At 27.1% G+C, this 16,145-nt stretch overlaps 1 protein-coding gene and 1 long non-coding RNA gene across 5 annotated transcripts in view; one reads left to right on the plus strand and one right to left on the minus strand.

Moving 5' to 3' along the window:
* The window catches only part of LOC126905982 (uncharacterized), a 102,837-nt gene that overhangs the window by 41,119 nt on the left and 45,573 nt on the right, over positions 1 to 16,145 (minus strand). The window lies entirely within an intron of this gene.
* The window catches only part of LOC126906004 (uncharacterized), a 16,861-nt gene continuing 5,868 nt past the window's right edge, over positions 5,153 to 16,145 (plus strand). The window contains exons 1-3 of one of the 4 annotated variants that reach the window (XR_007704146.1): positions 5,153 to 6,174; positions 7,272 to 7,301; positions 9,272 to 10,558. This is a non-coding gene — a long non-coding RNA (uncharacterized LOC126906004). Of the gene's footprint in view, positions 6,175 to 6,939; positions 7,302 to 9,115; positions 9,206 to 9,271; positions 10,559 to 16,145 lie in introns of those variants that run through there. The other 3 variants (XR_007704147.1, XR_007704145.1, XR_007704148.1) reach the window with 3 other exon arrangements.

Below are 16,145 nucleotides of genomic sequence, written 5' to 3' on the forward strand. Positions count from 1 at the left end.
TAGCAGATCATGTAGCTTTTGGAATAATCCACCAATTTTTTAAAATTAAACACTATCTAAAGATTTGCATCGAAGCGTTTTTTTTTTATAGTGATTTTAATCACTGTCAGATATCATTATACTTGATCCATCTATACCACGTCACCACTGTGCCGTGACCCACCTATGCTGGGTTTTTATGTATTGACATTATCGCAATTTAGATGCGATAACATAAATTTTAATAATATACGTTAAAACATGCATAAAACATCCACGTGTCATAAATATTACAATAATGGACTAAACTTTAAAACCAATTTAATTATGAATAAAATCTCAGTTATAAAAATAATAAAACATTAAGTGCTTGCAATAATTTACAACATGTAAGCGCACTACATTAACCGACAGACTACTTGAACATTTAAGTTTAACTGTTTGAGCTAAATCAACGCTGAGTGAACAATTGTATAATTTTTTAATAGTAGAACCAATATATGGTACTGATGCAATTACCAAATTTATTTTGTATTTTCTTAGTGGACTGTGTAGAGGGTAAATTTAAATGACAACAGCTAGAAGTAAGTTAACTAAAGGTATGATTTTTAATTCTATTCTTACAAGTAAATAATTTTCTTATTGACAACAACTAGGTAAATAACTACATTTATGACAACAAGGTTACTTTATGATTACAACTGAAATAGTTGATACATACACTAGAAACAACATGCATTTACAAAATGATTACTAAACTATTGTTTCAACCCACTCATACAATCAAAAAATCAAGTAGGTTAATAGACTTATAAACTAGTAACAAATTACAATCTGATATGAGGTTTTAAGCAACAAGTGTAAATATATGTGACAATATATTAAATATACATAACATGTTTAAAAGTGTGCATTACAACTAAATTTTTTAATATAATGTTTCAAAATTAATGAATTGTCAGCTCAAAGAATTGATACTCATTTGATTTCAAGGTATAAGCTAATTCTAAACTACATGTACAAAAAAAAAAAAAGAAACTAATAGGGGCAATTTATTAATAACTATGTCATATAAGGTACCAAAATGAGATCCATTACAAATTTTAAATTTTGTGAGTTTTAGTGTGATGGTTTTAATTTGAGAAACTAGATAGTTTCTGAGAAAGCAAATAAGTTTAAGTTGAGGGATTACAAATATGAGTAAAGACAAAATTGGTGAACAAAAATTTGAATTTAGCGGCTGATCGACAATGAATTTTAATAATTATAGGTTGTTTTACATGACATATTGTCAATAAGTAAAACAATTTTGAGATTCAACTGGATAAAGTTTTACCACCCACCTCCAAGAAGTCTTAGAACTCTAGTGACTGATTTCAACACTAATTTTAGATTTTGACTTGTCTGCTTAATGTACTATTACAATATCTCTTGATATGACAACAACAAATGTGTAATAATTATCTTATATTACCAATAAACCAATATTTAATAAGAAATTTGAAATCAACCACGAGGTTTCTAAAACTTGATTTAAGATTTTAAGTTATGAAATAATTGTAAGCAATGTTTCCTACAAATTAAAATAATAATGTGAATTACCGTTACAAATTTGTCAACAATATGACAGCGATAAAAGTCCAAGAAAATTTTGGCAATTAATTTTTTACAAACACAATGGCGACTATTTACGAATTGAGATCTTCACCAACGACTAGTGGACAGCTTGGCAATCCAAAAACGAATGTCGAGAGTAGATTTTGAAGCGTATAACGCTACTCTGGCCGACTCATTTCACCAGTGATAAGAGAAGTAACGGGTGACCATTCAGTGTGACCACAGTTTAAAGATAAACTTTGCTGAGCGCAAACACAACATAATAAATTTAAAATAGAATTTTTCAAAGCCAATTTTATGTTCGTTTCGATAAAATACCAAAGGTGAAATTTTTACCATAGAAAGTAAACATGTGTAATAAAATTGTACATCATCAACAATTTTTGATTTTCAAAATATCATTTTTTTACAAAAACAAAAAAAAAGCATTTTCAAAATTACATAAAAAATACATTAAATATTAAAAAGTCCTAATGTTTATTATTGAACATGTTAGAAGACCTCATAATGAAAAAGTGATGAAATTTTCAAGTCTTTAGTATAAATACATAAGTTTCAAGGATATTTTTATAAAATACTGGTATTTTGCAATTTCAAAATTTTGACAGGTCATAAATTCATTTTCACCTAAAAAATTATACCAATGTGTTCAACAAGACAATCATGACGTTCTGCACTAACTTTCTTTTCTCGAACAATTTAGGATGAAGGAGATCTTTTTGAATATCTAATCTATTTTGGATTTCATTAATAAGGTTTTGATAATTATCATTAGTCTTTTTAGTATCTTCATCTCTAGCTTTCATTCTCTTGAAAAGTTCTCTCTTCTTTATCAGTCACTTCGTAACTGTAACTGCTGACTATTACTATCACTTCTCTCATTATTTTCATAAGCAGGAGATGAAGGAGTACCTATACCCAGACGATCTGGAGGTTGAGTAGGGAGTTTGCTAAGTCCTTCTGCCATGATGAATAAAAATAAAATAAAATAAAACAAAATCGCGTTTGATAAGCAAATGCTAATCACATAAGAAATTAATAGTCGTACGCAATAAGTCTAGGGACACCTGACTAGTTCCTAACAGTAAATAAGCCCTCCTAAACCAGCCATAACAAGTGAAAGGGTTGCTAACTTGTCACAGAGTAGTTAGCTGAAAGGTAAAGTGACCATTGGGATCCTCTATGGACTTTGACTGGTTTACTGACAGAACATGGTCACTTGCTTAATCATCTTTAAGCGAAGAGGATATCAGAATCACCATTTTACATAATGTGTAGATGTGAAGCCTTGTCCACACAAACATCAAACTACTTGAGTAACCTATTTCCTGAAAAAATAGATATTAAAAACCTAAGATCCAGAGAGATACTTAATTTCCCCAGAAAGACAGGTATCTATGGTCATCCACAGGGGTAACTTGAAAGTCTACCCTTCATAAATTATAGGTATAATGTAATAATACTTCGGTGATAACAATTAGGTGTGTAAACCGAATCAAGACCATACGGTATGAAGTGTGTACATTGGACTAACAGGTCAGATAGCATGGGCATTATGTCCACCTCACTAATGACTAAAACTAATATATTTATATACATTTTTTTTATTTCACGTTAAAGTAATATTTATTTTATAATTGGCAAACTATTAAAAATTACATTAGTGTAATTAAAAATTATTTAATACAATGTTTATTGTAAAGTTAAAAATCGAGTATTGATATGTGAAATTTAACTCTTGGAGGCTACTATAATAATTTCTTTTCAGTAAATGTTAATTACTATTTTTGAACTTTTCATTTTGAAATAAATGTAACATTAATAAAAAAACTAGGAGTGAAAATTTTTGAATAGGGTTATTTAAAACTGCTTGATACTGCTATATGTTTACATACAGAGATAGGCAATTCATTTTAACTCTATTTTTTTATGATTTATTTTTTATTTTCTGGTTAACTTTTTAAAAATTTTTATCTACATTAGTTTTTTTAAATTTTCTTGTTGAAACGGTATTTTAAGCACAAAAAAATGATATAATCAATATCATTTTTATTTAACGTGTCTTTTAAATATTTATACAAATATGTGAACAACACAGATTTCAAAATGAATTAATGACATTTAAATAAACCTTAAGCAATGACAATACGATACGATAAATGTTTGAATTTAGTGATTACACATTATTCTAATTTTAAAATATTAAATTATATTGCTAAAAAAACATGAATACTATAAAATTTAAATAAAATAATTTTTTACATCTATAATTTATCTAATAAATGGAAAATTTTGAATTATATCCTTTTGAGATAAACCTAGTGTGACTTTTTGTAATATATTTCTAGCGATATTAAAATCGTTAAGAACAACTAATTCTGTTTTATTAAGATGTACCCTGTCCCTTATACTATTAAAATTATGCTGTAATCATCATCACCTAAAAAACGCAACAATATACAAAAATATATAGATTTTTACAATTATTTGTTAAATAATAACATTCGTCATAAATATGTTTTTTCAAATTAATCAAATATCTTATGAGATTTTTATTGTCATTTGGGTTCAATGTTACTACCTAAAATATGCAAAATAGTCTATTGTATACCTTTATTTTTCAAGTTCTAAATTTTAAAGAGCATTAGGGAATTTTTTTTTACTTGTATTCAAACAAATAACTTGCAAAGTTTTGATTCTATTGGACTTTACTAATATTTGGCTCTTTAATCTTAAAGTTTGACATATAATTAAATTGAGTTAATTTTTAATTGTAAAAATTTTTATTTGACAAAAATTTACATAGAATTATTTTTATTGTATGTTTATTATGCTAAAAATAGTTCTCTTTGTAATTTTTTCCTAAGGGTAGATTTTAAGGTAACTTTCGAAAGTTGAATGATAACCTATTATTATTCTTTGACTATTAAATAGAGAATGGTCTAAATAAAATTTTCATGAGTCTCTAACCAGTGTTATATTATTTTCTGAGATATTAGCATTTGATTATTTAAGAAAGGTATAGATCAAGGTAGTGCTTAGTGACAATCTATTAATGCAACAAAGCACAGACAAGAATAATTTTTCGATTGGCACTCCACTGCTCATGATTAAAACTATAAACAACTCAAAAATTTATAATATAATACTGGTTATCGACCCGTTAAAATTTTATTTAGACTATTTTTCATTTAACAATATAACAATAATAACAGGTTTTTATTTAACTTTCGAAAGTTATCCCTACAATTTAACCTTTGGAATAATATTTACTCACAATTAACTTGATATTTACAATGGCTTATGAAAAAAAATTAAATTTTAATCTATAATTTTAGTGTTTTGTAATAGATATTTAGCACTTATAATTTTATTTTATTTATATTTTTATAATAATGATTTTTTTTAATAAACCGCATTACAATGAGAGATGATAGATATAAAAACACCAATACATGTATGAAATATTAACGCAAATTAGTAGGACAATAGATTGCGCATAGATCTCTCTAAATTAATTAACTAGCCAATGAGAAGCATTGTGCAAATTAAACTAATTCCCCTCCTCATAAAACAGGTCTATAAAAGAGCAATTTCTAGCTCATTCGTCTACTAATTTTTTTTTCTAAAAATCTGGTCATTAAGCGTTTTCTGCACCAGATTATTTCGCGTTTTGTGCTATTTCTTACTTAAAATCTTTTTACACTTGGTGTTTATTATCTAAATCTCTCATAAGTAATGTCATTTTGAAAGAATAACTTAACTTTTTATCTTTTTATTTTTTTTTTAGTTTTGAATATTTATAAAATATTAAAACACATTAAATTTTTATTTTGTATTTTGTGAGTTGTTTCAATTAAGAATTTTTTAATTCTTCATTTGGAGTGTCTATTTAATAAGTGCATTTCGAAAATCTACCTTAGCACATCTAGCGGTTGAAACTGTTGTAATACAATAGTTTGTGACGTGTCACTAAGGAGATCGTAGAATGTACTTTAAATTTAAGTAGATACGTGTTTGATTGATTGCACAAGATACTGATGGTTTGTTGAAATCATTACCCTAGCACATCTAGCGGTTGAAATTATTGGTAAAACAATAATTTGTGACGTGTCACTAGGGATTGATTCTCATATTCCATTACGTTCTTTTCGGCAAGCAGTTTTTGACTCTGTAAGGTCCGGGCATCGACGAGAGTAATCTCCGATGGTGTAGCCAGCCTGTCTCTAACTCTGGCGACTCTCATGTCAAATACACAATTTCATAAAATATCGATAGTTTATTGAAGTCATTACCCTAGCACATCTAGCGGTTAAAACTATTCGTAAAACAATAGTTTATAACGTGTCACTAGGGATTGGTTCTCATAAGCTATCTGGTTATATAATTTTCCTTATTTTAAAATATAAAGTAATATATATACTCAGACACCAAGTATAGAAAGGAATTACAGTGAAGTAATATTTCAAGTTTAACAATTTGCATAATTTTACAAAAATTAATAAGTAAATAAAAGTCAGTGCTCTCTTCACATATATATCTTTTACGCAATAAACAATCAAGCTAGCTGGACACAAGGTAAGAAATTATATTTCTAAGCATGTCATAAAATTAAGGGTAGACTTAAGATAAATCAAGAATAACTTTTATCAAGGGAATAATAGAATTGTTAAAGGTGGATAATTTGAAAAGTTATTAATAACTACTTTCTCACCATTCGGATCATAATAGTGCGCGTTCAACGTAGATGTTTTAACTTGTATTATACAACTACATAAAGAAAACAATTCATTGCACATTTCATTGTAGAATTAATATAACTCAGGTGTGCATCATCCGAATATAACTTTCCTTCAATTTATATTTTTTTTTTACGACAAAGCACGCGTGGTGGTAGTATTTTAATAAAGAGTTCATGGAATGTCGTAATATAATCGTCATTATTATTTATACGAGACAACACTAAAAATACCCTGTTCATGTACTTAACAATGTTATCTTTTTTAGTTTTTATTAGTATAAATTTTTTCATTTCAAATTGTCACCACTTCTATGGATAGAAGTGGTACATTTTAACTTGTTTTATTATACATTATATTCTTACAAGGACATGATCCTTTTCGAACAAAAACTTAGATAGACATTTAAGAGAAATAGTCAAAAGACTCACACTGTTTAACTACATTGTAGTGTATGCGGTTCGATCATAAATCAATTAATAATTACTTTAAAAATCCTTCCTCACCAAAATAAAATCTATATATTATTTTTGTCATCTTTGTTATTCTACTATAAAAAGTTAAATGCATTGTATCAATTTTCGTCTCGCTTGTATAAAAACATGTTAATGTTATATATGTAAATGTCAAACTAATTTATGTTCTATTCATCTGTATTGATCTCTGTGTTTTTCATGCTTACTTATCAATAAACAATCATACTAAAAATTCGACAGTGACGATTTTTGGGGGTAAAAAAATATTATAAAAAGCCAGAGCAAACCCTTGCTCCGGGCTGTTCATTTCATGCTCCGTATTGGGCTGTTCTTTTAGTGGTCCGTATTAAGTTGTGCGAACGTCGTGATCGTCATTGTCGAAATTTTATGTGTTAATTTGTGAACTGAAAATCTGAACTTGTGTACTTTATTTATTATTTTCACCGATATCATCACTAAGGATAATTATAAAAACCAGAGAATTTACCAGGTAAGATTTTTTACATCGTTATTTTATGACCCTCGAATTACACCCCGAATCAAAAGTAACTCTCACTTACACATTTTTTGCACCAACAATAATAATCATTCTGACCCTTTTTTTATAGTATTTTATTATATTATTTTATATTCTATTTTTGAGTTACGACAGGATATACGTATCGTATGCTATATTTTCACCTTGTAGCTAAACGTACTTCAACAATCTGTTAACCATAACATCTATATATAACATCTACATTCTATTATTATTCCTCTTTCTTAATTATAAAAAAATATAAATATCACACGTATGGCCACTTATTTTATTTCCCTCATCATCCTTCATTATAGTAATCTCTCTTCATTCTTTTTATTATTATAATTAATATCCATATCTTTTTACCTTTTTTTCGTTTTATGACAACTTTTATCGAGGGAATAATAGAATTGCTGAAGGTAAATAATTTGAAAAGAGGGATATTATTAATAACTACTTTTTCACCATTCGGATCATAATAGTAGGCATTCAAGGTAGATGTTTTAACTTGTATTATACATCCACATAAAGAAAATAATTCAGCCATTGAGGCTTGGCACCCAACAATTGGACAGTAGCATTTTACATTCATATAGCATGACCAATAAATATTAAGAGTCGTAAAATCCTCTTCCATAATCGTTGCACATTTTATTGTAGAATTAATATGACTCAGGTGTGCGTTATCCGAATATAATTTTCCTTCAATTTACGTTTTACAACAAACCAAGTATGGTGGTAGCTACTTAATAAAGAGTTCACGAATATATATATTGTATGCTTTATTTTCACCTTGTAGCTAAACGCACTTCAACAATCCGTTAACTATAACATCAATATTCTATTATTATTACTCTTCCTTAATTGTAAAAATATAAATATCACACACATAGCCAATTATTTTATTTCCTTCATCTCTTCATTCTTTTTATTATTATAATTAATATCCCTTTATTCTATTTACTTTTTTTGACAAAAATATAAATATAACATATATTCAATTATAGCCAATTATTTTAAATTTAATTACCTTTATTTACTTTACTTTTTTTATGACAATACTCTTTACAATAAGTTATAACATTATAAAATAAAAAATGTAAAATACAATATCGAGAATTTCCACATAAAATATATATATCCACATAGCATTTGGTAACCATTTTCACCACGAAGACAAGTCCAGAGGTCAAATTTTATTTTTTCATAATGGAGTATATTACATTACCTTTAGTTTAAGATATAAATATAGATGTCAGACCTTCCGGATAATTTTCAAAAATTAAGTTGAAAAAGTTGTCATTTTAAATCTCCCCCTGTGGGCAGATAAAGGGTAAAATTTATAATAAAAATATACCAAATGATAATTAAAGACATTAAGCATCTATTAAAAAAAAAAACTATATTGATATGTTTATTTTTGAAAAAGTTACAGCGGTTTTAAGTAAAAAAAGTTGAAAATATTTCGAAAATTAGCGATTTTGAAATTTGTAATTTTTTTGGAGGTTTCCCCCATTTACGGGAAACGATGAAATTTTTTTCAATTTTTGAGGGTAATGACTTCGACTAAATACGATTTGTGATCTTTTGACGTATCCATTAAAAGAAATCGATTCGATGAGAGCTGAGAAAAAGTGGTAATAGACACAAAAAAAAAACACATCATAGGAAAACCATTACCTTCTCAGCTTTACATCGAAACTAAAATACTGGACACTTAATTTTATGAGATGGTCATTGTGTGTTTTTGTATTTATTTAATTTATATATATTAATTCTTCTAGCATGCATGTTCAACTTAAATTTAGGCACCTATTGTAAATGTATGCAAAGTTTTTTACAACGTTTTGGCTACTTACATTAGGATAACTTAAGTATTTTTAATTATTTGACATATTTAAAATTATATTATCTCATTTAAAAATCTAACAATTTTATAGTGCAAGCATTGCTAACAATTACATTCGGGCTTCTCACAACCTTTTTATATGTTACATAATAAACATTATCATTCTGAACAGACCTTGAGAACATGAAGGGTATTACTTTGGGGCCCCGAGACTAATCAAGAAGTCGACGACAGGGCCGGGCTTTTCATTGAAACAATTAGTAGCTAACAATTGAGAGCCCACGTGATGGAAGCTCCTCCATATCTCAAAAGCTTACGAACTTAGGAGTGTGGACATCGAATATCCAGAGGTTCTTACTAAGATGCTAATGTCTCACCAAATAACTTTATTTTAAACTAAACTTTTTTAATTATCCCAAATTATTTTATTTTGTTAAGGCTTGAGGTCAGACCTAAAATGTAGGGGGAGCATCTTATACGATCATATTATGTGATCATATCTCATATTAATAATGTAACGCTCACTAAGCTTATATCGTTGACACAGTGTAATGATATCCATAATACATCATTAATGTCATAATGTATTATTAATACTTCAATCAATCAATCACACAAAATAAAATGTATACTAATAAAAATAAGATATATATATGTACCTTTTAAATGTTTAAAAATACTAATAAAATTACGTAGAAAAAGAGTATATATTAATTATAAAAAACAAACAGGAAATAATAAACAATATGTAATGGTAGCACATAAGAATGGTAATAAACTATGTCTAAATTATTATATGAGATATGATTGTATTTTATAATATGTAGTATTTTATATATGTATGAAAATGTAATAAATAACAAGTAATAAATTACGATTAATAAAGAAATAACAGTGGCGTCGGGGATTACTTCTTGTCTTTGAACTACGGTCAAATTTAATATAAAAAGCCAAAAATATAGAGCATTCTAAGAGAGATGCAATCAGATATTTACAGAGGCACTCACTGCGCTCGATCATTCCACACTACGAAATATATGCAAGAAGTGATTTGCCGTCAACACAGTTATATTTGTTCACAAAATACAACATCTATTTATTTAAGAGTATAGCAGAAAATATCAAGGTAGGAATCTAATAATTTCACCAAAAATAAATAAGGTTTAAAATTAAATATTATGAGTACATAGATTAAGTAGGCATACAGGAAAATCAAGTGATTATCAATAATAATAAATATACCAAATAAATTTAATAAATCACTAATGTTTGTACAGAGTTACTTGGCAGAGTTATATCGTTGATACGTGTCTATTTCAGGAGTTAGGTTGGAGGTTTATATGCATAGCCACCATACCACTCTGTGTAGATACACGAGGTGACTCAATACCACCTATCATCGATAACCGTCAAAACTCATGGCATTATTGATATTTAAGAATTGACAATCAATTCTAATAAATCCTATATTAATAAAATAAAGATCACTTTATTTTTCTATCGTCTTCTATCTTTCTTACAGACCCTCGTACTCATACACCGAATAATAATATTATTAATACAATAAAGTAGTGGATAGAAAACAAATAAAATAAATAAAAAGAAGAAGGTTTTAAGAAAGCGTGAAGTAAAATAAAATACTAAGAAAAAAATTTTAAAAATTTACATTGTGAATATTGATATTAAAATCGAGAAAAGTATTATTTGATTGAAAAAGATAATTAAAATTAAGCTTAGAGTTAAAGGCGATTGAATTAATACTTTTAATCAAAACATAAAAATTTTAAGTAAGATAAATAGAGAGTGAAGAATTAAAATAAAAAGTGTTAAAATTCAGTTTTAAATAACATTTTCCAATTAAAATCAAATTAAAAATATATATATGTATATATATTTAAATTAATAAAATATTGAAGTGAAATTATTAGATAAAAAAAAGAGTAAAATAATGAAATAAGATTGAGAATAAAAAAATATTGAAATTGAAAAAAGTGATTGAAATAAAAGTTTAAAGTGAAAGAATAAATTTGAGAGTAAAAGATTATTAAAGAATAAAAAAAAATTGAATTAAAATAAAATTGAGTATAAAAAAATACTGAAATCGAAAAAGTGATTTTAAGAAAATTTATTGAAATAAAATAATTAAAATAAAATTGAGGATATAAATTATTGAAATTAAAAAATGAATTAATATAAATTATTAAAATGAAAGAATTGAAATAATGTTGAGAATAAAAATTATTTGACTTTAAAGAGTGAATAAAAAAAAATATTGAAATAAAAGTATTGAAATAAAATTGAGAATATGAATTATTGAAATTAAAAAGTGAATCAAAATAAATTATTAAAGCTCCCTAAATTAATAACCCCCTAATTATATCATATTAATACAATAAAGTATTAAATTAATTAATTAAATTATATTATTCTTTTTTTTTGATTCACTACACAGTGACACGCGTATTACTACATATGGACAGACTGCACACATTAACACTTTTGCAATTCATGGGCAATGTACCATGATAAAATATCCCTAAAGACAGTTGACTTTTTACCATCATCGTGACCATTACTCTTGTCTTATAATTGATTTAACTTACATACCACGTAAATAGTTTGTGTGTGTGTGCGTGTCGCCGTCAGCTCCCTGTTGGATTATATCATCTCTAGATGTCCAACAGGTTGTATTGTTTAATAAATCTTCACTTAATAAATATTTATATCGTTGTTTACCAAGAGTGTTATATATAAATATATATTGTAGTGTGATCCTTGTAGATATAGCCTAGCTAACTATACCCCGTTGGTATCTTAGAATACTGTTGATGGGCATTTAGGCTCAACCCCTAAACAGCGACGTAAAAAGTGTCTATAACGTCACCAACGGCCGATCACCCAGAGATTAAACAATATCGGTTTTTTTTTTTGTTAATAATAAAAGTTGTTTAATAATATTTTAATAATAATATAATAATATTCTATTCAATTAAGCGGGCGTCCCATACTTAAACAATGTTTCACACAAATAAATTATATATTTATATACAAAAAATATTTTAATTCGATCCGACCTAATAATTGTTCTCTTCAACTCGTGCTTGCCTAGAAGACGCTATTAAAAGTTCGGTTGGTCACTACAATCCGATATTTCCAAATTTCTCCAAATAACCGTTGGAACTCGCATCAGCCTCGATAATTACACGCTAATTCCCAATAGCATGAATTAAATTGTAATTTTAAACCGCAATATTATACTGACGAACGATTTATATTTTCGATCACCGATAATTTTAGTTATTAACCGAAGACAATTATAACAGGCAACAATTCAAAAGCTGCAAATAAAAATTCTCGGTAAAAAGTAAGATAGCGAGCGAATAACCCTAAAATAACCGGCATATATCCCGTCGATATATCAACTAGGTTTTGGCAAGCACCGTCACTAATCGTCGGCGCAACAGGTTGGTGTTGGAAACGGCTGATAAAAACCAATTGTCTCCATCACGCATTGTTGCCTGGCTCGAACAGTGTCTCTCACGCAATCCAAATTGAGTGTTTGGTGAAATGTGGTGCTCTTGCAAATTGGCCTGATCCTTTTCAACAGAAGTTTTTCAAACAGTTTACTTAGTGTAGGTAATAAGCTTATCGGTCTATATGACGTTGTCATATTTTTTGGTTTTCCTGGTTTAGGTACAAGAATTATAACGACAATTTTCCAAATTGATAGGAAGTAAGATAGTCGCATCATACTATTATATATGTATGTAAGAAGGAGAAAACCTTTTCATGATAAATTTGTTAGTACTTTATTTGTGATGATATCATACCCAAGAGCTTTTCCATTTGGTAGTTTTTTGACAGTTGCTTCAATTTTTCCAGGACTAAATGGCTCGACAGCAAGAGAAATAGATAAAGGACATGATAAAACGTCATTAACAGTATGATATGATTTGAATAGGGCACGATGTCGTCATGTGGTTTAAATGTATTCAATAAATGTTCAGCAAAGGTTGTAGCTTTCTATTCGCCTGATATAGCAAGAGTACGGTTATCTTTATGAAGAGGTAGGGTAGTTTCTTTAGTATGAGTCAATGGCTCGACAGAAAGTGGTCGCTGGTGATGTCACCAATAATTTCTATGCTTGTACCTAGCTGGTTTGGAATATTTGTTACGAAAAATTCGAGTATATCAGTGTTTCGGTTTGCATGGCATTGTACAGCCTTACATGTATTGAATAGGGTGAATTAGCCTAATGTTGTAATTAATACTAATTAATGCAGAAGTAGTACTTTATACCTGTGTACCCACCAGTCGTAAGGCTAAGTCCTACCTTTTTGGTAACGCGTAATCAATTGGTGTACAAAGTAATACTGATAACACAAGTGTGTTTCAATTATTATATATTTTAGTGTGCAATTTCTATCAATATGCCAATTGTCCAACTATTAATCTGGATATAGATCATTATTTATTATATATATAGTACATTAAAACTATATAAGATATCTACTTTGGAAATATCCTCAGCGTGTGTACCTGTCAGTTTTACGCCTATGACATTCCTTTTTGGTAGTAACACATAAACAGTTGGAATTTAAGATATTAAAAAGTGTATTATAATAATATTTAATATATATAACCAAGGTTAACTGTGACCGTACTAGCCAAGGTCTTACGCTGAGCCACCACAGTTTTATTGACTATATTTTGAATATAGATAGATATATTCTTAAAATTTTACTATGGAAAATTCAGAATAAGTACTAAGAATATCAAAATCGACTATAAGAAATTTATTAAATATATTATTTGTAAATATCTCGTGTAATTTTAAAAGTATAAAAAAATAATAAATCATAATAGAAACAGGTCACATTGGAAAAAATATTTTTGAACGAAGTATTTTGTCAAGGTAATGAAAGCGCGAATTGATGATTAAGATTTAATATATACATAAATCTAATTAATCAAAATAAACGAATACATCTACAAACGATTGTTAACATTGAACCGAGAAGTTAATACAAGATTAATTCGAACGACAACATAAGAAAATAAAAGTAAGCACCAAAATTTATTTGCATGTTTTACTCTTTAAGACTTCACATAGTAAATAAAAGTAAAAAAAGGTAAAATAGGAATAACTTTATTGAGTAGTTTAAATTATTAAGGCTATACTTTACTCTACATATTACACCCCAAAATTCCCATATAATATCTCAACTCTAACTCACCCCTTACTCAAAACTCCTTTATTCAAATCTATCCCTACTTTTTTATGTTAATTTTTGTATATTACACTAAATAGACAATTAAAATCATTCATTTTTATTGTTTTTAAATTAAATATCGAATAAGATTTAAAATAATAATAGGTTACTACAAAGTTAAATACTTTTTCTTTGTTATTTATGAATTTATTGACTCTATTTGTGTAGTCTACTAACAGTATGTAATGTTTCAAATTTTTTATTAATACGTTCCTATATAAATCATTTCTAAAAAAGTAATTTTGGGTTTTACATGAATTTAATAATGGATTGTTCCAATTATAGTCAATTTTTATTTAGATTTTTTCGTTTTTCGGAATATCTCGGATTCCAAACTGAAATACAGACTGCTTAGGTGATTTTTTTATATTATTTATATAAAATTTTCCTTTAAAACGATGTTTTAAGAACAAAATAATGATGAACCTTTTTTATAAGGGTGTCTTTTAAATATTTATAATAATGCAAAAAAGTAGACGCACACATGAACTTGATATTTAATGAAATTTAACCCACATAGCGTTCAAATAACAACGTTAGTGGATTATTTTAAACCTGACTAAAAAACAAATGAAAGAGTATACTGTTAATGCATAAAGAATAAATAAAGATATTAAAAATAATTAATAAAGAATAATTATAAAATGGAACAGAGTGAACAATAAATCAAAAAATGAGTTATAAATTATTTTAAGGCATTAAAAATATTAATAAAATGCAATAAATGATTGGAAATAGAAATTACAACTTAATTATTTAATAGTAATTGTAATTCAGGCATTGTTTGATTAGGAGTGTCATCTTTTAAGATATCGTAAATAAATTTGTCGATTTTTTTCAGATCTTCTACTTTACCAAGTTTCCAGTTAAACAATTGTGCCTGGTACCTTAATAATTCTATCAATACTTCACTTAAATCATATTCATCTAAAAAATATAAAAATTGTAATGATATACATAGTACATCATTAATGTCATAAATTATTTGTATACACAATAGATCATTAATGTCATAATAAACTATTTGAATACACAATAGATCATTAATGTCATAATAAACTATTTGTATAAACAATAGATCATTAACGTCATAATGTATCATTTAAGACTTCAATCAATCAATCACACAAAATAAAATGTATACTAATAAAAATAAGATATATACATATGTACCTTTTAAATGTTTAAAAACACTAATGAAATTTCGTAGAAAAAGAGTATAAATAAGATGTCTAAATTATTATATAAGATATGATAGTATGTTATAATATGTAAATCATTATTCATGAAAATGTAATAAATAACATGTAATAAATTACGATTAATAAAGAAATAACAGTGGCGTCGGGGATTACTTCTTGTCTTTGAACTACGGTCAAATTTAATATAAAAAGCCAAAAATATAGAGCATTCTAAGAGAGATGCAATCAGATATTTACAGAGGCACTCACTGCGCTCGATCATTCCACACTACGAAATATATGCAAGAAGTGATTTGCCGTCAACACAGTTATATTTGTTCACAAAATACAACATCTATTTATTTAAGAGTATAGCAGAAAATATCAAGGTAGGAATCTAATAATTTCACCAAAAATAAATAAGGTTTAAAATTAAATATTATGAGTACATAGATTAAGTAGGCATACAGGAAAATCAAGTGATTATCAATAATAATAAATATACCAAGTA

Source organism: Daktulosphaira vitifoliae, unplaced genomic scaffold, assembly GCF_025091365.1.
Source record: "Daktulosphaira vitifoliae isolate Bord-2020 unplaced genomic scaffold, ASM2509136v1 Scaffold_4, whole genome shotgun sequence".
NCBI lineage: Eukaryota > Metazoa > Arthropoda > Insecta > Hemiptera > Phylloxeridae > Daktulosphaira > Daktulosphaira vitifoliae.